The sequence below is a fragment of the Colobus angolensis genome, unplaced genomic scaffold, assembly GCF_000951035.1.
Source record: "Colobus angolensis palliatus isolate OR3802 unplaced genomic scaffold, Cang.pa_1.0 Scaffold146, whole genome shotgun sequence".
NCBI classification, from domain to species: Eukaryota; Metazoa; Chordata; class Mammalia; order Primates; family Cercopithecidae; genus Colobus; species Colobus angolensis.
Genome location: NW_012114555.1, coordinates 4,303,369 through 4,324,179, shown reverse-complemented (window position 1 = coordinate 4,324,179; position 20,811 = coordinate 4,303,369). Strand labels below are relative to the sequence as shown.

General features: G+C 44.5%; 1 protein-coding gene across 1 annotated transcript in view; it reads left to right on the top strand.

The window, feature by feature from the left end:
* The first annotated feature begins 6,568 nt into the window (after positions 1 to 6,568).
* SOD3 (superoxide dismutase 3, extracellular) overlaps positions 6,569 to 20,811 on the top strand; it is a 136,516-nt gene continuing 122,273 nt past the window's right edge. The window contains exon 1 of the mRNA XM_011935657.1: positions 6,569 to 6,649. The gene's annotated coding sequence lies outside the window, so the exon portion shown is untranslated. The remainder of the gene's footprint in view (positions 6,650 to 20,811) is intronic.

Here is a 20,811-nt window from a genome sequence, read left to right as displayed (position 1 = left end):
CCTCATTGCTTACAAGTGACTTTTTCCTTTGCTGCACGTGCTGTGATCCCCTCCCCTCCCCTCCCCTCTCCTCTCCTTTCCTTTCCTTTCCTTTCCCTGTCTCTCTTTTCAGGGTCTCATTCTGTCACCCAGGCTGGAGTGCAGTGGAGCACAATCTCGGTTCACTGCAACCTCCACCTCCCAAGCTAAAGTGATCCTCCCACCTCAGCCTCCCGAGTAGCTGGGACTACCGGCATGCACTATGTGCAGCTAATTTTTGTATTTTTTGGTAGAGACAGGTTTTCATTGTGTTGGTCAGTCTGGTCTCAAACTCCTGACCTCTACTGATCCACCTGCTTCGGCCTCCCAAAGTGCTGGGATTACAGGTGTGAGCCACTGCGCCCAGCCATGCTGTGATATTTTTCCTTGGTGCTAGTTCCCTTTCTTAAGCTGGAATTCCATCTCGCACTTGGTCCTTTCAGAGTCCCTTCTTTCGATGAAGGCAACAAATCCTAGTTTAGCATCACTTGTGATTATAATTAATGTGCTGTTTACTCCCTCTTCCAGATCATTAATGAAGATGTTAAATGAGAACAGAATGAAACCATGTCCCCATGGCATTCCGCTAGACACCTTCCAACAACTTGACACTCTGCCATTTGCTGTTTCATTACCCTTTGCTTACCTTGTGAGCTCAGGTCCTTGCTTTTGAAGGAGGTAGAAAGCTTGCTATTTCTACTGCTGCATAGATGCCACTTAAAGGGTGGGGATATTAAAACCTGGCAGATTATAAATGCATCCTTTTGAGTTTGAATTAAATGTGGATTATGAATAGAGCATTGTCAGTAAATACTGTTGCTCTCCCTCCTCTCAGATGCCTTTGTTTGCTCTTGACTTTCTGCAGCTGTTGTCTTTCTGGGAGCAGAGAAGGGTAGCTGTTTGCTATATGGAAAGATATTGCTTGGATCAGCTTAACTAGGAGTGTAAAGTTACACTGTTGCATGTGAAATATGTGGTAGATGGATTGCATTCATGGCTCTAGTTTTTCTCTCCTCCCCATATCCATGCCCTTTACTGATGTAACTTTGCAGTACACTCCCACTCTGACTCTGCCCAGCCACATGACTTTCTTTGGCAAATGGGATTTTAGCAGACATACTGCAAGTGTAAGCTTGGAAAAAAGCATTACATGTCTGCTTGCATTCCTGAGCCTCCACCACTGCTATGAAATCATGCCTGGGAGAACCTGCTGGAAGACAGTACCCAGAGTAGACACCCAGTCTCTCCAGTTGACTAGCCAGTACCAGCCTAGATCTTCTAACAACTAGATGACCTTCAGATATGTGAATGAAACCAGCAGAACTTGCAAGCTGACCACCACCAGATAATAAGTATATTGCTTATGAAGTCTTGTTTGTTACACAGCATCAGCTATGACAATAGATAGCTGATACAATAGCGTACACTTGGAGTTTTATGGACTGGGAACTCATTGAGGTTTTCCACATGGTGGGTCGCTGACATGATCCTTTATAAGAAACGAGAAGGAAAAGTTTTCTAAATAGAGATTCAGAAGGACAAAACAGGCTCTAGTGTCTGCAGTAACCTTTAAGAGACAAGGAACAAGGGAGAAAAGAGCCTCCACAGAGACTTCCAGAATTTGTGGGGCACTAAAAAAAAAACTCCTTTTCCTCTCTCTCTCTCTTTCTCTCTCTCTCTCTCTCTCTTTCTCTCTGAAGTAAAACAAGGTCTCACTGTGCTGTCCAGTTTGGTTTCAAATTCCTGGGCTCAAGGGATCTTCCAACCTTGGTCTCCCAAAGTGCTAAGATTATAGGCGTGAGCCACTGGACCTGGCTTTCTTTTCCTAATGAAAACAGAAAAAGAAATGAAGGGTGACCTAAGAATTAGAATGCACTGACTCTCCCCTAACCCTAGGCACTGGTTTGCTGTTTCATTTTCAAATACTTGCCTCTGGAAACAGTCACATCACTCAGCCTACAGTCGAAAAATGCTCCTTTGGTTTATGGCAATGCCATTGTTACAGGAAAGGGGTTCCGATCCAGACCCCAAAAAAGGGTTCTTGGATCTCACGCAAGAAAGAATTTAGGGTGAGTCCATACAAAAAAGTGAAAGCAAGTTTATTAAGAAAATAAAGGAATAGAAGAATGGCTGCTTTATAGACAGAACACCCTGAGGGCTGCTGGTTGCCTATTTTTATGGTGATTTTTTCATCATATGCTAAACAAGGAGTGGATTATTCATGCCTCCCCTTTGTAGACTGTATAGGGTAAGTTCCTGATGTTGCCATGGCATCGGTAAACTGTCATGGCGCTGGTGGAAGTGTAGTAGTGAGGGTGACCAGTGGTCACTCTCATGGCCATCTTGGTTTTGATGGGTTTTGGGTGGCTTCTTACTGCAACTTGTTTTATTACCAAGGTCTTTATGACCCGTATCTTGTATCTCCTGTCTCATCCTGTAACTTAGAACGCCTTAACCATCTGGGAATGCAGCCCAGTAGGTCTCAGTTTCATTTTACCCAGCTCCTATTCAAGATGGAGTTGCTCTGGTTCACACGCCACAGACACTGAGACAGGTGGCCTTACTAAGATGGGTAAAGCCTGGAAAAGAAGTCTGTACTCCTTACCCTGAGTGGAGCCACGCACTTCTTAAGTGCACAAGCTTTTGAAGATGCAGCCTCTACTTGCTCCCTGGGGCTTTTTTTTTTTCTGGCTCTGTCACCCAGGCTGGAGTGCAGCAATCTCAGTTCACTGCAGCCTTCACCTCCCGGTTTCAAGTGACTGAATCCTGCCTCAGCCTCCTGAGCAGCTGAGATGACAGGCGTGTGCCACCACGCCCGGCTGATTTTTGTATTTTTAGTAGAGACAGGGTTCCACCATGTTGGCCAGGCTGGTCTCAAACTCCTGGCTTCAAGTGATCCACCTGCCTTGGCCTCCCAAAGTGTTGGGATTACAGATGGGAGCCGCCATGCCTGGCCCCTGGGGCTTTTCTTACTCAGCAGCCCTCTAGGCTGCCTCTTCACAGCGGACCCCAACCTTAGAATGGGCAAAGTGTGGCCCCTAGCCAGCAGCCTGGGCTTCACCCAGGAGCTCATCAGACCTGCAGAATCTCAGAACCCACACCTAATGAATCCAAAGTGACATTTCACCAGAACTGCAGGGAATTTGTGTGCACATTCAAGTTCAAGGAGCACAGCTCTTAGGAGATGTAGAGCTCTTCTGGAAGGGCAAATCATTTATTTTGGGGTCCATCCCCTCCTCTAGGTGGTGAGTTCTTGAGCGGAGGATAATATCTTTTGAGTCTTTGTATCTCCATCACCAAGCACTGCGCCTAAATGTAATAGGAGCTGGAAACTGATTTGCTGAACTGCAGTGAGCTGATGTAACCGAACAGCTAGACTCGTCAAGCTTACTCCCATGTCTCATGGACAGGACTTTCCTCTCCAGGATTCCTGAGTTCTCTGGAGCAGCGACCACCTTGAATGTGCAAATTTGTCAAAACAAGGCAAACCACCCCCCCTCCCCACCGCACAGACCCTGGGCAGCTCTGTGCACTCCAGAGATTTAGGTTTAAATGTTGTGATATAAAGCACAACATCCAGTGCATTTGAATAAGTGAGTTTGGTATCGGCATTCTGCATATATTAGAATGTCAATGTGGAACTTAAATTAGGGCCCTACTAAAAAATTTGCTAGGCCTTTAACAGTGGACTCAGAAATAGACCAGCGGGCAGGGAGGGAGGGAGAGAGGAAAGGAGTAAGGTAAGAAAACAGGGAGAGTGACAGTCGGGGAGGGGAAGGAAAGAAAAAATAGGCTAGGGCTTATGGGACCTAAATTTTACCTTCTTATTTTCTACTGGAACTTGGAATTTTTCACCCCCTCTCACAGTATCATTGACATTAAATATCCAATCTTCTCTGCCCCACATCAACTTGAGTAATAAACCACAGCCAAGGTTGGCTGCATCTGCTCTCTTCCTCCTTACTCAATTCAAGTTAAGAATGCTCACACCATACATTACTATTGGGATTTTTAAAATGATTTATTTTGCTATACAATTCAGACCTTTGAACCAGGCTGGATGCTGGGTGCTTTGTTGACACAGTAGTTAGGGATAAAAGGGGAGTTTGGGGGATTGCAGAATTCTGACTTTCTATAAATCACTAATTTTATTGTAGTAAATAGAGGTCACCTCCTGGAACTTCAGTTGCCTGCCTTGAAAAATGGCATGAAACTATCAATGTCCATCAAAAGGAAAAAAAAAAAACAGGACAAAGAGAGTGGAGGGGAAAAGTATTTTCTGAGCTTTAGCCAAGGCTGCACCAAGAATATGGTTAGTATGGTCAAAGCTATCTTTAAGAGGTGGCCCAGAAACTTCCCATTTCTCCTTTGAGCACATTGTCTTTTGCCCCTGCCCTAGATGAGAGGCTAAAGGCAAAGAATGTGGCAAAGTAGCTGGGGTGTGGGGGCCCTTGGACATTCAGTTCTGTCATGAGCTTAGAAGGGCTAAGCCAGAAGGGAGAGACTGAAGAGTGCACTCCAAAACTGTGCCCGATTCAGCTGAGAGTCATTAAAACAGATACCACATATGGCATGGGCTGCAAACACAGGTAAACTCAGGGGCCATGGAGGGAAGGTAAAAGGCTGGGGAGAGTCTGCTAAACTTAGAGACTCTAGCTTGAGTTATTCAACATCTTTCTAACTCCTTCTTTCTTTTTCGTTCCTCTGTGTTTTCTTTCCTTATTTTATTTTGTTTTATTTTATTTTATTTTATTTTATTGCATTCTGGGGCACATGTGCAGGATGTGCAGGTTTGTTGCATAGGTAAACGTGTGCCATAGTGGTTTGCTGCACCTATCCACCCATCACCTAATTACTAAGCCCAGTAGGCATTAGCTACTTTTTCCTGATGCTTTCCCTCCCCCAGCCCTTCTTTCTTGCGTGTGTGTGTGTGTGTGTGTGTGTGTGTGTGTGTGTGTGTGTGTCCAGGTCTCGCTATGTTTCCCAGGCTGGAGTGCAGTGGTGCGACCTCAGCTCACTGCAACCTCTGCGTCCCGAGCTCAAGCAATCCTTCCACCTCAGCCTCCTGAGTGAGACCACAGGAGGATGCCACCAGGCCAGGCTAATTTTTGAATTTTTTGTAGAGAAGGGGTTTCACCATGTTGCCCAGCTGCCTCACTTCTAACCTGTAAGATGTAAGTGGAAGTCTCTGGAAAGTCTTCCTTTCTTGTATAAAAAAAGCAGAGTCTTGCTAGGAGAGATCTTGTCCTTTGCTCCTTTACCATTCCCTCCTTCTTTTCCTGCCTGAAACACAGATGCCATAGCTTGCTGTGCAGGAGCCATCTTGAGGTCATGAGGACCAAATACTTCATGCTTAAAGATAGCAGAGCAGCAAGGCTGAGGAGCCTAGGTCCCTGCTGGCATTGCTCAGTCTCACTGCCAGCCCTGGACATCTAGCTGCATGAAAAAAATTAACCCCTTACTTATTTTAGCCCCTGTGGTCAGGTTTTCTACTCTACACACAGTGATATGCTACCCCCAGCTCTATCCATTGTGCTGTATAGGAATGCTGGCTCAGTGTCACAAGATTTTCTGATTTTTCAAGAGAAGATATAAATCTGGATTTTTTAAAATACAAAAATTCCCAGTTGGCAGTTGGTAACTGATCCCAATAGAGACAATTAATTGAATTTTTTGAAGACGCACTTCCAATTTGTGATCTCTGATTTATAGAATCTCTACTCTGGGCCAGATGCTATGCTAAGCATTTTATATAGAGGATCACATTTAATCCTGACAACAGTGCTGAAAGTCATGCTATTATTACTTTTTTATATATAGTTGAAGAAACTGAGGCTGAAAAGTTTAGCTAACTTGCCCAAAGCTGTGTAACTGTAGAGAAAGAGCCATTATTACAGCTCATGCCTGACTTTGGAGCAGGCATTGCTAATTACTATGGAGTCAATCCTCTATTGCCACATAATGCTGCTTGACAATCCACGTCAAAACTCAGTGGCTTACAACCAGAATTTACTCTCATGCTTATGGTTCTGTAGGATGACAGCGGTTTGGGTGATCCAAGCTGGGCTCAGTTGCATGCCTCTGCTTCAAGCTGTGATTCCTGTGGGATAGGGTCTAAGCTGGGAGTTGGGTTCAAGTCCACTCCATGTGTCTTCACTCTGAAAGGGCAGTAGCTGTGCAGGGTGTGCTCTTCCCTTGGAAGAACACCAGATGTAAGAACCAAGCCCGAATTGGTAAGTGCATTTAAGGTCTCTAGTCATATTGTGTCTGCTAGCATTCCATTGGTCAAAGGAAGCTATGATGCTGAGCCCAACATCTGTGGAGCAGGGACATATACTTGGCCCACACAAGGAGGGAGCATGAGCATTGCTCAACAGTGATCCAAACAATCGCAACTATTCTACACAGCCTCAGGAAAAGCTGGCTTTCATTCCGATGAAACAAAGACTCCTTTTTTCCCCACTGCCTGTTTGCAAAAATGGCAGATGGTGCAAGGACCTGGTAAGTGGGGCACAAAGCCATCCAAATCCATCTGAAGTCAGTTCATTTCAGAGATACCACCAGCTTCTGATGGTGTTACACCCTGGAAATGGTGGTCCAGCTCTAGCTTCTAGAAGGCAACTGGTAGGACGTGAGGAAGAGACGGTGGGAAGGTAGCCCCTCTCCCTGTTGGGGAGGAGCGTTCATCTCATCCCAGTTCTCAGCAGTAGAAGCTATGCCTGGAGACTTCCAGGTGTCTCCTGTCCTGGTTCCTGCCTTGTTCTTTCTCTTTTCCCTCATCCTCATTTATGTTTCCACTCCTCCTTTTCCAACATTCCAGAATATTCATTCATCCATTCAGTGAATAGGCATTTATTGGCCACCCCCTTTGTGCCAACTGCTGTTCTCGCTGCTGTGGAAACAGCGAGAACAGGACTGAACCCATCCCTATTTCCATCTGAGCTACTTCTAGTAGAGACAGGCAAATAACAAACAAGTAAATAAAATGAAAGGCATAATTTGGGAGAGTGAGAAGTGCTCCCAAGGGCAGACAGAATGGAGAGGGGTGCAAAGAAAGGGAAGGAGGGTGGAGGAGAAGGGGCCCAGCCTCTCAGTGCCTGACTGGCCCTTTGCTGTGAAGGCTCACCTTCCATGCTCGGCTTCTCCCTGAAGCTGGGAGCTACTTCAGGCAGGGGCCATATTTGATTCAGCTGTGTCCAAGGTCAGATGCAAAGCTTCCCCAAACACTGCTGAGCAGCAGATTATACCACAGTGTCTTGAAATACTTGCATGGTATCTATGTGAGCAAGACCTGCTGCCTCCAAGTGTCCTGTCTTCATCATGTGCATGGGAGGTGAGGGGTGGTATGTACGTGGAGGGGGAGCCCATAGCGAAGGGCAGGGGAGAGAGCCACCAACAGCTTCTCCACTCCTTTTATGGGATAGGCTGGATGGTCCCACCCTGTACACAGGCTTCATGCAGAGATCTGGATATGCTGCATTAGACCACCTCGTGCCTCCATTTACCAGAGGGATATAGCTAACCTCATCAGGTTCCCTAGAGCAGAGATTCTCAACAGGGTGAGAAGTGATTTTACCCTGCCATACCCATCTCAGGGAACATTTGGCAATGTCTGGAAACATTTCTGATGATCACAACTCGGGGAGGGAGTGCTACTGGCATTTAGTGGGCAGAGGCCGGGGATGCCGCCAAACATGCCACAATGCACAAGGCAGAATTATCTCTCCCACAATGTCAGTAGTGCCTGGGTGCCCTGGAGCCATGCTTGTTAGCCACCCACCACTTGTGCATCTGTGCAGGGGCTCAATTTAATTTCTCCATATTATTTTGTTTACTTTGAGAATGGGTGATATATGCACATCGCAACATTCCAAAAGAACAATAGGGGTCATAGTGAAAATGGCTGTCTCTTTCAGTCTTATTAATAGCTCTCCTTCCTCTTCCCCACCCCTACTACCAGCTCCTTGTGCATCTCCTTCCAGACATATTCTGCCTGTTGGTGCACCACCTAATATCTTCTCATCACTCACCTCGACACACCAAAGGCTGCTTTCTGTGACTATCCAAGTTTTTCTGCCTGGGGGTTTTTGTTCTGGTCCTGGGAGCACATTTGGCAAGCTGGAATTGCCCAAGAGGTAATGCTCCTGGAAGTAGCCCACAACCAAAGACAGGTGGACAGTTGGTGGATAAATACCCCAGCTTATCTTGGGTGAGATAACTCTGAAGGGAGTTCTACACCGTTGGCCGGTTTCCCCTGTAGGATTGCTGTCCAGTTGCCCTCAGTGGTAACGTTCTTGATATTTTCCCTTTTTTTTTTTTTTTTTTTCTGCCGCCCAGGCTGGAGTGCAGTGGCCGGATCTCAGCTCACTGCAAGCTCCGCCTCCTGGGTTCACGCCATTCTCCTGCCTCAGCCTCCCAAGTAGCTGGGACTACAGGCGCTGGCCACCTCGCCCGGCTAGTTTTTTGTATTTTTTATTAGAGATGGGGTTTCACCGTGTTAGCCAGGATGGTCTCGATCTCCTGACCTCGTGATTCGCCCGTCTCGGCCTCCCAAAGTGCTGGGATTACAGGCTTGAGCCACGGCGCCAGGCCGATATTTTCCCTTAATTGACTACCTTTTCTTCCTTGCCTTACTTCTCCACTCTCCTATTGGAATGAGGTTACTGAATGACAAAGATATTAATTGACCGCTTAGCAGATGGAAACTATTGAAAGCCTAACCCAAACTGACAGGATTAAAATCCTGACTGCTTCTCTTATGAGTTGGGCAACCTTAAGCAAGATGCCCTTCTTCTCTACGGTGCTTCTATTTTCTCCTCTGTAAAATGGAGACATTGCTATGAAGGTAAAATAAGTTAATAGAGAGAAAATGCTCGGAAAAAAATGGCTATCTAATCATTGTCTATTTGACTGTTGAAGCTGTTTTAGTCACTGTGTTTTACAGTATCCCAGCAGTCCAGTTCATTTATTTTTTATTTTTTATTTTTGTTTTTTTGAGATAGTGTCTCGCGCTGTTGCCCAGGCTGAAGTGCAAGGGCCCAATCTCGGCTCACTGCAACTTTTGCCTCCCGGGTTCAAACGATTCTCATGCCTCAGCTTCCCGAGTAGCTGGAATTACAGATGTAAACCACCAGACCTGGCTACTTTTTGTATTTGTAGTAGAGACGGGGTTTTGCTACATTGACCGGGCTGGTCTCGAACTCGTGACCTCAGGTGATCCTCCCACCTCGGCCTCCCAAAGTGCTGGGATTACAGGCATGAGCCACCATGCCCGGCCCTGGCCAGTTCATTTTTTAAGAATAAAAATAAAACTGAAATTTTAGGAGTTTAAGAAAATAAGCGAAAGAGATACAAGTTTTATTTCGGAATTCTCAAAGCGTACTGAAGATTGTTGCTGGAACCACGCTTATGCCTCCGCTGTATGGCTGGCTGGGGGCTCCTGGGGTGGGAGCCGATTACACTACCGTGAGCAGCAGTGATAGAAGCACAAGCCGGCACTGACTGTTAGGCTCATCTGCAGAAATCCAGGCTCTCTGCATTCTGGAATAATTTGATCCACACCATCTGGCAGCTTGAAAGAAGAAGAAAAAGATGAAGAGGGAGAAGAAACAACAGCCATGTAGCATGAATGTAATTCCTAATCTAAGTTATGCACTCCCATTTGCTTCATGTAATATGAGCCAAATTTAAACATGTCAACATCTCAACAATTGCTGATTTTTCAAGTGCTATACGATGCATCTGGCGGGCACTCATTGAATGTTCTTCAATGATGTGACATAAATCTATTTACTAAAATAGAGTGTATTGAAAAAGTAAATAGTATATTGTAATGTTCTTTAGTTGGCGTTTGCATAAATTGGGACTCTCTGAAATATGTGGGTTTGAGATTTAAAAGCACATGACTGTGTTTTTAAATGTTCAAAGCACCATAATTGTAGCGCTTACAAACCATTGAGTCCATTTCCCTCATTCTAAGCATAAGAAAACAGTCCAAGATTAGATTTTGATAATAAGAGAGGCGGGAGAGAGCCCAACCATCCTGCACCCCCTGGCCAGGAGGACAACAGGGGAAAGAGGTGAAACGCTGTGTAAGCTGGACCACCCAGGCTCTCCAACACCAGGACACCACAGCATCCTTCCTCCCTCTTCTCTTCTGCTGCGACTTCCTGGAGGCATAGCAGAGTTATAACTGCTGACCAGGTGGAACTTCTCTTCTCCTATAAGTTTGCTCTGAGATGGAGAGAATGTGCCTGTGGTTCATTAGGAAGAGCTCTTGGGATCAATGCCTGTAAAAAGGAAGGGAAAGAAGCAAGATTGGCCAGAAGGAGAAGTTGAGCTGTGATGAAGCCTCAGTGGAGACCTCAGCCAATTCTGAGGCATGTCCCGAAGCTAGAATATCTCCTCTAAATTATTGCAAACTGAGATGAGCGAGCTGGGTATTTAGCTGGGTAATGGCCTGTATTAGGCCATTATTGCACTACTGTAAAGAAATAACTATGGCCTGGTGTGGCAGCTCATGCCCTTAATCCTAGCACTTTGGGAGGCCGAGGCGAGTGGATCATGAGTTCGACACCAGCCTGGCCAACATGGTGAAACCTTAATTCTACTTAAATATGAAAATTAGCCAGGCTTGGTGGCATGTGCCTGTAATCCCAGCTACTCGGGAGGCTGAGGCAGGAGAATTACTTGAACCCAGGAAGTGGAGGTTGCAGTGAGCCAAAATTGTGCCACTGCACTCTAGTCTAGGGAATAAAGTGAAACTCAGTTTAAAAAAAAAAAAAAAAGAAAAGAAAAGAAAAAAAAGAAAGAAAGAAATAACTGAGACTGGGTAATTTATAAAATAGAGGTTTAATTGGCTCGCAGTTCCTCAGGCTATACAAAAAGCATGATGCTGGCATCTGCTCAACTTCTTGGGAGGCCTCAGGAAATGTACAATCATGGCAGAAGGTGAAGGCGGAGCAGGCACTTCACATGACCGGTGCAGGAGAAAGAGAGAGAGGCAGGAGATGCTACACACCTTTAAACAGCCAGATCTCCTGATAACTCACTCTCACCACGCCACCACTAAGGGAGATGGTGTTAAACTGTGAGAAACCATGCCTACGATCCAATCACCTCCCACCAGGCCCCACCTCCAACACTGGGGATTTATAATTCAACATGAGATTTGGGTGGGGGACACAGATCCAAACTACATCATACTCTCACGTTGATCAGTCGTTAGATGTGGGCCACCCTAGTTGAGACAGCTCCCCTCCGCTCAGGTGGCTCCTGAAGCGAGCAGACAGCTGACGGCTGCATGCCAGAGGCATTCTCAGCAGCTGAAGGAGAGTCTTTTGTGCCAAAAGCCATCTTAAGCAGCACATCACAGTGTCCACCACACCAGGTGATACGGTTTAGATCTGTGTCCCCACCAAAATTTCATGCTGAATTGTAATCCCCAGTGTTGGAGGTAAGTCCTGGTGGGAGGTGTTTGGGTCAAGGGGGCAGATCCCTCATGAATGGCTTGGGTCATCCTCTTGGTGATGAGTGAACACTCGCTCTGAGTTCACTGAAGATCCAGTGGTTTAAAAGTGTGTGGCACCTGCCCCCAACCCCACTCTTTCTTGTTCCTGCTTTTGCCATGGGACACGCACGATCCCTTTGCCTTCTGCCAGGACTAAAAGCTCCCTGGAGCCTCCCCAAAAGCTAAGTGATGTTGATGACATGCTTCCTGTACAGCCTGCAGAACTATGAGCCAATTTAACTTCCTTTCTTTATAAATTACCCAGCCTCAGGTATTTCTTTACAGCAATACAAGAACAGCCTAATACACCAGGGGTTTGCAGGTAACCCTGGCCCCTGTCCTGGAGGACACAGCAGCAAGACGCTGTTAAAGCAAAACTGTCCATAAGGAAGGCTGCTCCCATGCAGCGTTCATCTGGGCAGCCCAGAAATCAAGAAATCCTCGGTCCATTTCAAGTTTGGGGGAAAATTAATTTTTTTCATATTTGAGATGAATAATAAAAGCAAATCCAGAAGCTGTATGGCATCTTTTATTGGACTTAGACCTGGTGTTGTTGAATGGGATTCAATCTGTGGGATGAAGAATGAATCCTAATTCACAGCCACTGCCCTATATTGGACTTCTAGAGTCCGCCCCTGACACACGCAGTCTCAGGTGCTGAGACTTCCATGGGGTTTTGGAACTGCCCAGATATATGTGTGCCAGTTGGTGCCTGGGGTCTGTATGTATGTCTTCCAGAACTAAAGTTCTCTCAGGTCCAAAACTGGCTACATATTCTGGAGCACGGAACTTTAATTTCCTCTTTTATTTATTCATTTATTCATCTATGCATTCGACAAGTATTTACTGAAACCAGATTGCAACTCAACCAGATGTAGTGGGAGAGGCAGATAATTGAAAAAGGAAGTACAATGGTGTGGGAAAAGTATTAGGAAAAAGGAAGTGCAGGGTCGTACAGGAGCTTGAGGAGAATCGGAGAAAGTCTCCCACCAAACAAGGGCGAAGATGAGTGGAGACAGGGAGGATGCTGTGGTTGGGATGAACAGTGTGTATGGAAGCTCTCTGAGAATGACACACTTGAGGAACGAGAGAAGCCTGGTGTGGCTGGAGCCTTGGGTGTGTGAGAAGGAGAGGGGGAAGGGAGTTAGGTAGGGGCCAGGAGGTAGACAGCTTCACAGGCCTAGTGAGGGAGGCTGGACTTTATTCTAAGGTCAGCATGACACCACTTTGAAGACTCTGAAGCCATGTAATCAGAGTTGTGTTTTTCTTTTCTTTTCTTTTTTTTGAGACAGGGTCTCACTGTTGCGCAGGCTGGAGTGCAGTGGTGCGACCTCAGCTCACTGCAACCTCTGCCTCCCGGGTTCAAGCAACTCTTGTGCCTCAGCCTCCCAAGCAACTGGGAATACAGGTGCTCACCATCACACCAGGTGAATTTTTGTATTTTTGGTAGAGGCGGGGGTTTCACCTTGTTGTCCAGGCTGCTCTCGAACTCCTAGCCTCAAATGATCAGGCCGCCTCAGTCTCCCAAAGTGCTGGGATTACAGGCCTGGGCAACTGTATCCAGCACTGAGTTTTAAAAGATCAATAATCTCGGAAAGAGATTATTACTCTCTCTGAGCTTGGGTGGTAGCAGCAGCAATTAGAAGTGTTGAGGAGGCAGAACTGTCAGACTGGGGTGATCCTTTCGCCAGACCCTAGTACTGGGGAATTGGGGAGTGAAGTGCCGAAAGGCTGAACATGTCACCTTCCCAGCCTGGAGTGCAAGACTTCACTGCCTGAGGGTCCTACTGCCGCCATGGGTCAGGTTGTACCTGAAGTAAAATCTGTTTCCCAGGAGTGATTTGGGATAGGGGTGAGAATCCCGTGGTGATTTACACTCAGGAAAAATGCAAAAAGGAATCAGAAATTGCCCCTGCCTCTGAATCTCTAGCATTTCTCCAACTTGGCCCAAGGCAGCTTCCACTCTGGCCCTGATTTCTACTGTAAGCCGGCAGGGTTCTGAGCAGCGGAGATTCATCGCCCTCAGGAAGCAGGCTAAGTAATGATTTCAGTCCTTAATCAGGCGCTTCACAAAGAAGCAGGCCAGCTCCGGGAATGTGTGTGCATTAACTTTGTTAATGGTAAAGGGCTGGACACTGCAAGGTTGCGGCCAGCTCCCAACCAAGCAGGCTTTCCTGGTGCTTTGTGTCCTAGAAGGTGAGCCTCAGTAAATAACCTGTCAAAAATATATTTATTGAACACCTACTATACTATGTGCATGGTGGCTCTGGAGGCAGATTCCTGTATATTATTTACCTCATTATTCTTAATCCCTGGCACAGGCACAGGACCGAAAGAGAAAAGGTAGGTGTTTGTTGTGCTGTGAAATGAGCCCCGCAATCCTCCATGTGTGTTCTGGGCGGTGCCACCGCACCTCCATCCTAATTACTGCCATGGTTCCAACCACAGATCTTGGAATCAGGTCTCAGTGCAAGTTCCAGATGGTTCACTTATCGGCTATGAGGTCCTTGGCAAGTTGCTTACCTTCTATAAGTCTCAGTGACCTCACCTGTGAAACAGGGGAATCATTAGGTTGAAGGATACAAAATTACCATTTTTGTGAGTCAAAATGGTCCAGCATCTACCGTTTCATGTGGTTCAACCTCCTATGATAGAGGGTTTGTTGTGAAAATTAAAGGAGATTATGTATTAAAATTTTAATCTAGTCCCTATCACAAGGTAAAAAGCCCTCTTGATTCTCCTCTTTGTAACAATAATAATTACAATGATGATTATTTATACCTGTGCAGGAGAGTTCAGAATGTGGGTGTTGGAGAGAGACTCCGTATTAGTTTTCCCAAAGCGCTCCTGGCCTCCTGCTACACTTCTTACTCCTCTGCTTGGAGGTGGAGGGAGTTACCCGCTTGGTGGGTGATGGCCATCAATCCGTGCTTCTAGATTGGAAGGAACAAACCTGTCAAGAATCCTAAAGGTAAATGTGTGTGTGTTGCCTCTGTCTGCCCTCTTCCCCTCCACCCTCCTTCCTTGGGCCAGTGCCAGGGCACAGTCCTGAGTAAGTCTGTGTGCTCCACAGACTCGAACTTCCCCGGCAGGTTCCTGGCTTCAGAATGGGGTGCGTAGGTGGCAGGAGAGGCAGGGAGAGGTTGGAAGCCCACCTCTGAGCCGTTCCTTTCAATCCAGATTTCAGTAACAATAAAGCGGATGTTTGGACATTCATCTCCAATTCATTCTTGGTACTCCCTTTTTGGCACAGAGGAGACAGCTATAGCTAATTAGTTCCTTCAAGCCTCCATAGAAGGGGCTGGACTAACTGGCTCAGGAAAGTTGCTGCAACAGAAACTCTGCTTGTACCTGCTGGAAGAGTCTAGACTGGCAGAAAAAGGGAAGTGGCTCATGTGTGGCAGCCATAAGTAATTTCAGGCCATTGGCTGGGGGTGGGGAGACAAGACCAAGTATAAGGAATCTCAATAGGGCCTGAAGTTTCCTTGGCCGTTCTAGCCAGAAGGAATTTTCTCACTAAGGAATTTTCCCCTCGGGCCTCATCTTTAACCATGGTGTCCAGATTTCTGTCCTTCTGGAACCTTCTACACCTCATCCATATCCCTGTTACTTTCTCACACTGCATAGTTGAGCTCCTGCCTTCCTGCCCTCTACCCATCCTGTACTGAGGCCTGACCTCATCTTACACTCCTGGTTGCTCTGCTGTCCAAAGAGCACCTACACCTCTAGGTCTGGGGCACCTAAGCAGCGCAGATTCAGAGAAATGCATACCTAGGTGAGAGGAAAAAAATCACATCTTTAGTTTCATTGATCTTCAGCTGAAATTCAGCATTTCCTTTAAATATGAATGCAGACAACAAACCACAGTGGCATTGGCAGTATTTGCGAACTTGTCATCATTAGAAATCACAAATCGTTTCATATTGCATCATTATCGTTGTGGATTTTTTAAAATATCATTTATGCTCATCACACCTTCGAAATTACAGAATTTGGCTGGGCACAGTGGCTCACGCCTGTAATTCCAGCACTTTGGGAGGCTGAGGCAGGCATATCACCCGAGGTCAGGAGTTTGAGACCAGCCTGGCCAACATGGTGAAAATCTCTACTAAAAATACAAAAATTAGTTAGATATGGTAGCATACGTCTGTAGTCCTAGCTCCTCAGGAGGCTGAGGCAGGAGAATCGCTTGAATCCGGGAGGTGGAGGTTGCAGTGAGTCAAGATCATACCACTGCACTCCAGACTGGGTGACAGAGTGAGACTCTGTCTTAAAAAAAAAAAAAGAAATTACAGAATTTATGAGACCTGCTGCTAGAGCTGACTCAATTATAATTTAACTAGGTGGTTTGATGACTGTGTTTCTGTACAACTGGTTTTCTTTGTAATCCTATGTTTTTATTTCATGCACTTGAAAATATTATTCTGAGGAATCCATAGATTCTATTACACGATAATGCCAAGGAGATTCACTGTATGAAATACTTAGAATTCTTGCTTTGGCTGGAAAAAGCACGGCAGAACCTGTGCAATTAGAGTTTTTCTTTAATGTGATCGATTCCTAGCTGGGGCTCCATCTGCACTAAGGGTCAGTGACCAGGAGGGCAGTTTGTTCCTGAGAACATGCAGCAGTAGTTCCCAGGTTCTCTGCCGTGGGGAGCTTGTGTTGCTCCTCTTGAATATGGGAGGCCCAGGACTTCTGTGTGTGATGCAGAATGTAACTTCCCAAGCCAGGTCGTGAGAGATGTCACCACTTCCTCCAGGACAAGCCCCAGGTGAGGTCCCAGGTCGCAGCCACATCAGCTGCCAGACACTAGAAGGGGGAAGCCTTCCTGCCACCCTCAGCCCAGCCACAAGCTGCAACTCACAACTGCAGAGATCCTTGGCGATGACTGTGTATTATTCCATTTTCATACTGCTATGAAGAAATACCCAAGACTGGGCAATTTATAAAGAAAAAGAGGTTTAATGTACTCACAGTTTCCCATGGCTAGGGATGCTTCACAATCATTGCAGGCGGCAAAGGAGGAGCAAAGGCATGTCTTACATGGCAGCAGGCAAGAGAGAGCATGCGCAGGGGAGCTTCCTTCTGGGAAGCCATCAGATCTCATGAGACTTATATCACAAGAACAGGATGGGAAAGACCTAATCCCTCGATTCAGTTACCTTCCACTGGATCCCTACCATGACATGTGGGGATTATGAGAGCTGCAATTCAAGATGAAATTTAGGTGGTGACATAGCATAAGACTATCTCAAAGTCTACTCCCCAGAACCAGGAGAGATAATAAGACTTCTGGTTCTGGGGAGTATAATAAGATCATAAGACTGTCTCAAGGTCCACTCCCAGAACCAGAAGAGATCATGAAATGATTGCTGTTGCTTTAAGGTACTAAGTTTTGGGGTGACTTGTTTCATAACAATAGTAACCAGAATAGGTGTCTAGAATATATATATTTTTAAATTTAATTATTTTTATTAATATATAATATTTGTACATATCGATGGGGTACACGTGATGTTTTGATACAAACAAGGCGTAATGATCAAACCAGTGTATTTAGTATTTAGGATATCCATCATCTTAAACATTGATCATTTCTTTGTACTGGGACTATTTCAAATTTTCTCTTATAGATATTTTGAAATAAACAATATATTATTGTTAATTGTAGTTACCCTACTGTGCTCTCAAACACTAGAACTTATTCATTCTACCTAACTGTGTGTTTATACCTACTAGTCAACCTCTCTTCCTCCTCATCTCCCACCCACACACCCTTTCCAGCCTCTAGTAACTACATTGTACTCTACCTCCAAGTGATTCACTTTTTCAGCTCCCACATGAGTGAAAACATGTGACATTTGTCTTTCTGTGCCTGACTGATTTCACTTAACATAATTACCTCCAGCTCCATCCATATTGCTGTAAATGACAGAATTTTATTCTTTTGTATGGCTGAATAGTATTACATTGCATATATATACACCACATTTTTAATCCATTTATCTATTGATGGACACTTAGGTTGATTCCACATGTTGGCTATTGAGATTAGTGCTGCAGTAAGCATGGGGGTGCAGGTATCCCCTGGATACACTGATTTCCTTTCCTTTGGAAAAATACCCAGTAGTGAAATTTCTAGATTGGATGGTATTCTTATCTTTAGTTTTTGGAGAGACCTCCATACTGTTTTCCAAATGGCTGTATTAATTTATATTCTCACAAACATTGTATAAGAGTTTCCCTTCCTCTGCATCCTTGCCAGCATTTGTTATTTTTGTCTTTTTGACAATAGCCATTCTAACTGGGATAAGTTGATATCTCATTGTGGTTTTGATTTGCATATTGCCTGGGGTATATTTTTGTCCTTCTTCCAGTGATACTCTATTTTTCTGCACTATAGCTAATGCACGAAGTGTAAGATGTCTGTAGCCCAAACTTGAAATCTATATCTATATTGGGAAGGAGTTGTTATACTAATGGTTTTCTCATATTAGGCTCTAGAGCAGCACTGTCCCATAGAACTTTTTGCAGTAACAGAAACAGTCTCCATCTGCATTCTCCATCTGGTACCCACTGGCTGCATGTGGTTATTGAGCCCTTGAAATGTGGTTAGTGCAATGGAGGAACTGGACTTTAAATATTATTTAAATTTAAATAGCCTCATGTATTACTGGCTGCTTTACTAGACAACACAACTTTGGCAGGACTATTTTGGATTTCATGTACTCATATATCAGTTGTTACCTCCATGCTATACTTGTTTTATTAAGTGAAGGGGAGAAAATACCTGATAAGCATACTGTTACGGAATAATTGAAGACTTTGCTTTTTGGCAAACAAAACAAAACAGAAAACCAAAAGCACTTTGCAAAACTGGAAAATCGCCAACTCTATCAAATTGGCATTTTGGTACCAAGTGGCCATGAAGACTCTGAAGCTGGGTTATTAGAGGTCAGAACGCATTCAGCCATCATCAACTCAGTCAGAAAGGAAGCCCAGCCCCAGCCCTGTAGACAGGGCTCTTGGAATGCTGTACACAAGCAAAAGTCATCTGCGCCTGTGCATGGAGACAGGCACGACGGGCTGGGGTGCGCACTTCCACTTTTTACTTTTACACACTTTGGTCATGTTTATGTTATTTTTTTAACTCAGAAAGAATAATTAATTTCCCAATTTATGTCCTGTATTTTACAGCTGTATATTTTAGTGAAGGAAAAACCTTTTGCATTTTTAAAAGCATGGTTTTATTTTAAAGAGGGATATAGTGGGTTACAAAACACAGTAAAAATCTGAAAATTAGAAGTAAGAGTATGAAGGATCTACTCAAATTATTGAAGAAGTTCTGAGTCAATAAATATTTATGGCTTTTTTTAAAGTTTAATTTTAAAGTTTTATTGTTGCTGTTTTTTGAGAGACTGGGTCTCTGTTGCCCAGGCTGGAGTTGTACAGTGGCACAATCGTGGCTTCCTGCAGCCTTGAACTTGTGGGCTCAAGTGATCCTTCCACCTTAGCCTCCTGAGTAGCTGCAGGCATGTGCCACCATGCCTGGCTTTTGTTTTATTTGTAAGGAAAAGATATGTTACTTTCAATACTGAGAACAACACAAACTAATAGAAAACAGAATGCTGCCAGGAAGAAATTCTGCCAAATCAAGTCAATGAATTATAATGATTTCTAAACAGTCCATTAATTAACTGGGCACAAAAGGATGTGGTACAGAGTTCGAAAGTATTTTCCCAAGTAGGTTAAACATACCCCTCCCACCACATCTTGCTTACGTGGACATTTCACTCCCCAAACTCTAATTTTATTCAAAGAGAAAAAGTAAGTTTTAATATTGTCTAAATTCTCCAAATTCTCACAAACTATAACTAAAAAAAGTTCAGATAAAAAGCTTCTGGTATAAAATAGGGGGAAAAAAAACAAGAAAAAATACCCAAAGGGGTAGAGGAAAGAAATCAATCATGAGTATTCGTTGAGTACCACATATCGACATAGATTAAAGAGGGAAATAAAAGGACACATTTTCCGTTTTCAGGCACTTACATTTTAATCAGCGATTGACAATGTAATTATAAAAAGAAACAATATCGGCCAAATGTGAATTTTTGGCTAGCATTTTTATTTCTCTGTTCAGTTGTGGCTAGAAAAGAATAGAGACGTTTCCAAATTCTGGGCCCTCAAGCAAAATGTTCCAGAAAGCAGCTTTCTAATCATTCTGAAAATTACTCTTATAAAGAAAAAACAAAAACAAAGTGCTCAAGAGATGGAAGCTCATTATAGAAAAATATTTTAAAATACAGAGAAGCAAAAGAAGATTAAAAATTACCTACAATCCTACTCTTCCAAGATATACTTTTATATTCTCTTGAATTTTTATATGCATATATTCGCCTGTGTTTTTATTTGCCAAAATAACATTTTACATATTGCTTGAAACCTGTTTATTTTTCTCACTTGATAATAAATCATCAACATGTTTTTATGGCAATAAACAACCACCATAACATTTTTAATGTCTACGAGTATTCTACTGCATGGGTTTTCCAAAATTTATTTAACCAACTGCTGTTATTGGACGTTTAAGTAAAATTTTTTTTTCCTCCATCAGAAACAAAGCGGTAACCAACAGTCTCATTTTGAACCTTTGTTTACATCTTTATTTCCACAGGAAATGGCATTCATGGGTGAAAGAACATGGCATATATATTTGTAAGAAAATACTCCTCACATTGAGTAAAATTTAAAATAGTGATAGTATGGGTGGTGGAATCTGACAGATATCTGATTAGTTAGCTCTGTGATCTCAGGCGAGTACACTGTCGCGTTCCACACTGAATCTGTAGAGGGAGAATAATGACAGCTGTGTGGCTTGTTGGAGCAGTTAAATGAATACATACATGCATATGTAGGTGTCCTGAGCACAGTGCCGGGCACACAACAGGTGCTTCATAAATTTCGGTCCCTTTCTTCCTGAGTCCCCACCTGGTATGAAACATATATCTCCTCCACCACGTTCTTGTGTCAGAGTGGCTCCTCTTAGATTGTCACTGATTCTGTTGAAAAAGAGAGAGAAGGGGAGGCAGGTGCAGAGAGAGGGAGGAAGAAGAAGGAGGAGGAGAAGAGAGAAGGAGGAAAGGAGGGAGGAGGGAAGGAGGAAAGGAGGGAGGAGGGAAGGAGGAAAGGAGGGAGGAGGGAAGGAGGAGAGGAGGGAGGAGAGAAGGAGGAGAGGAGGGTGGAGGGAAGGAGGAGAGGAGGGAGGAGGGAAGGAGGAGAGG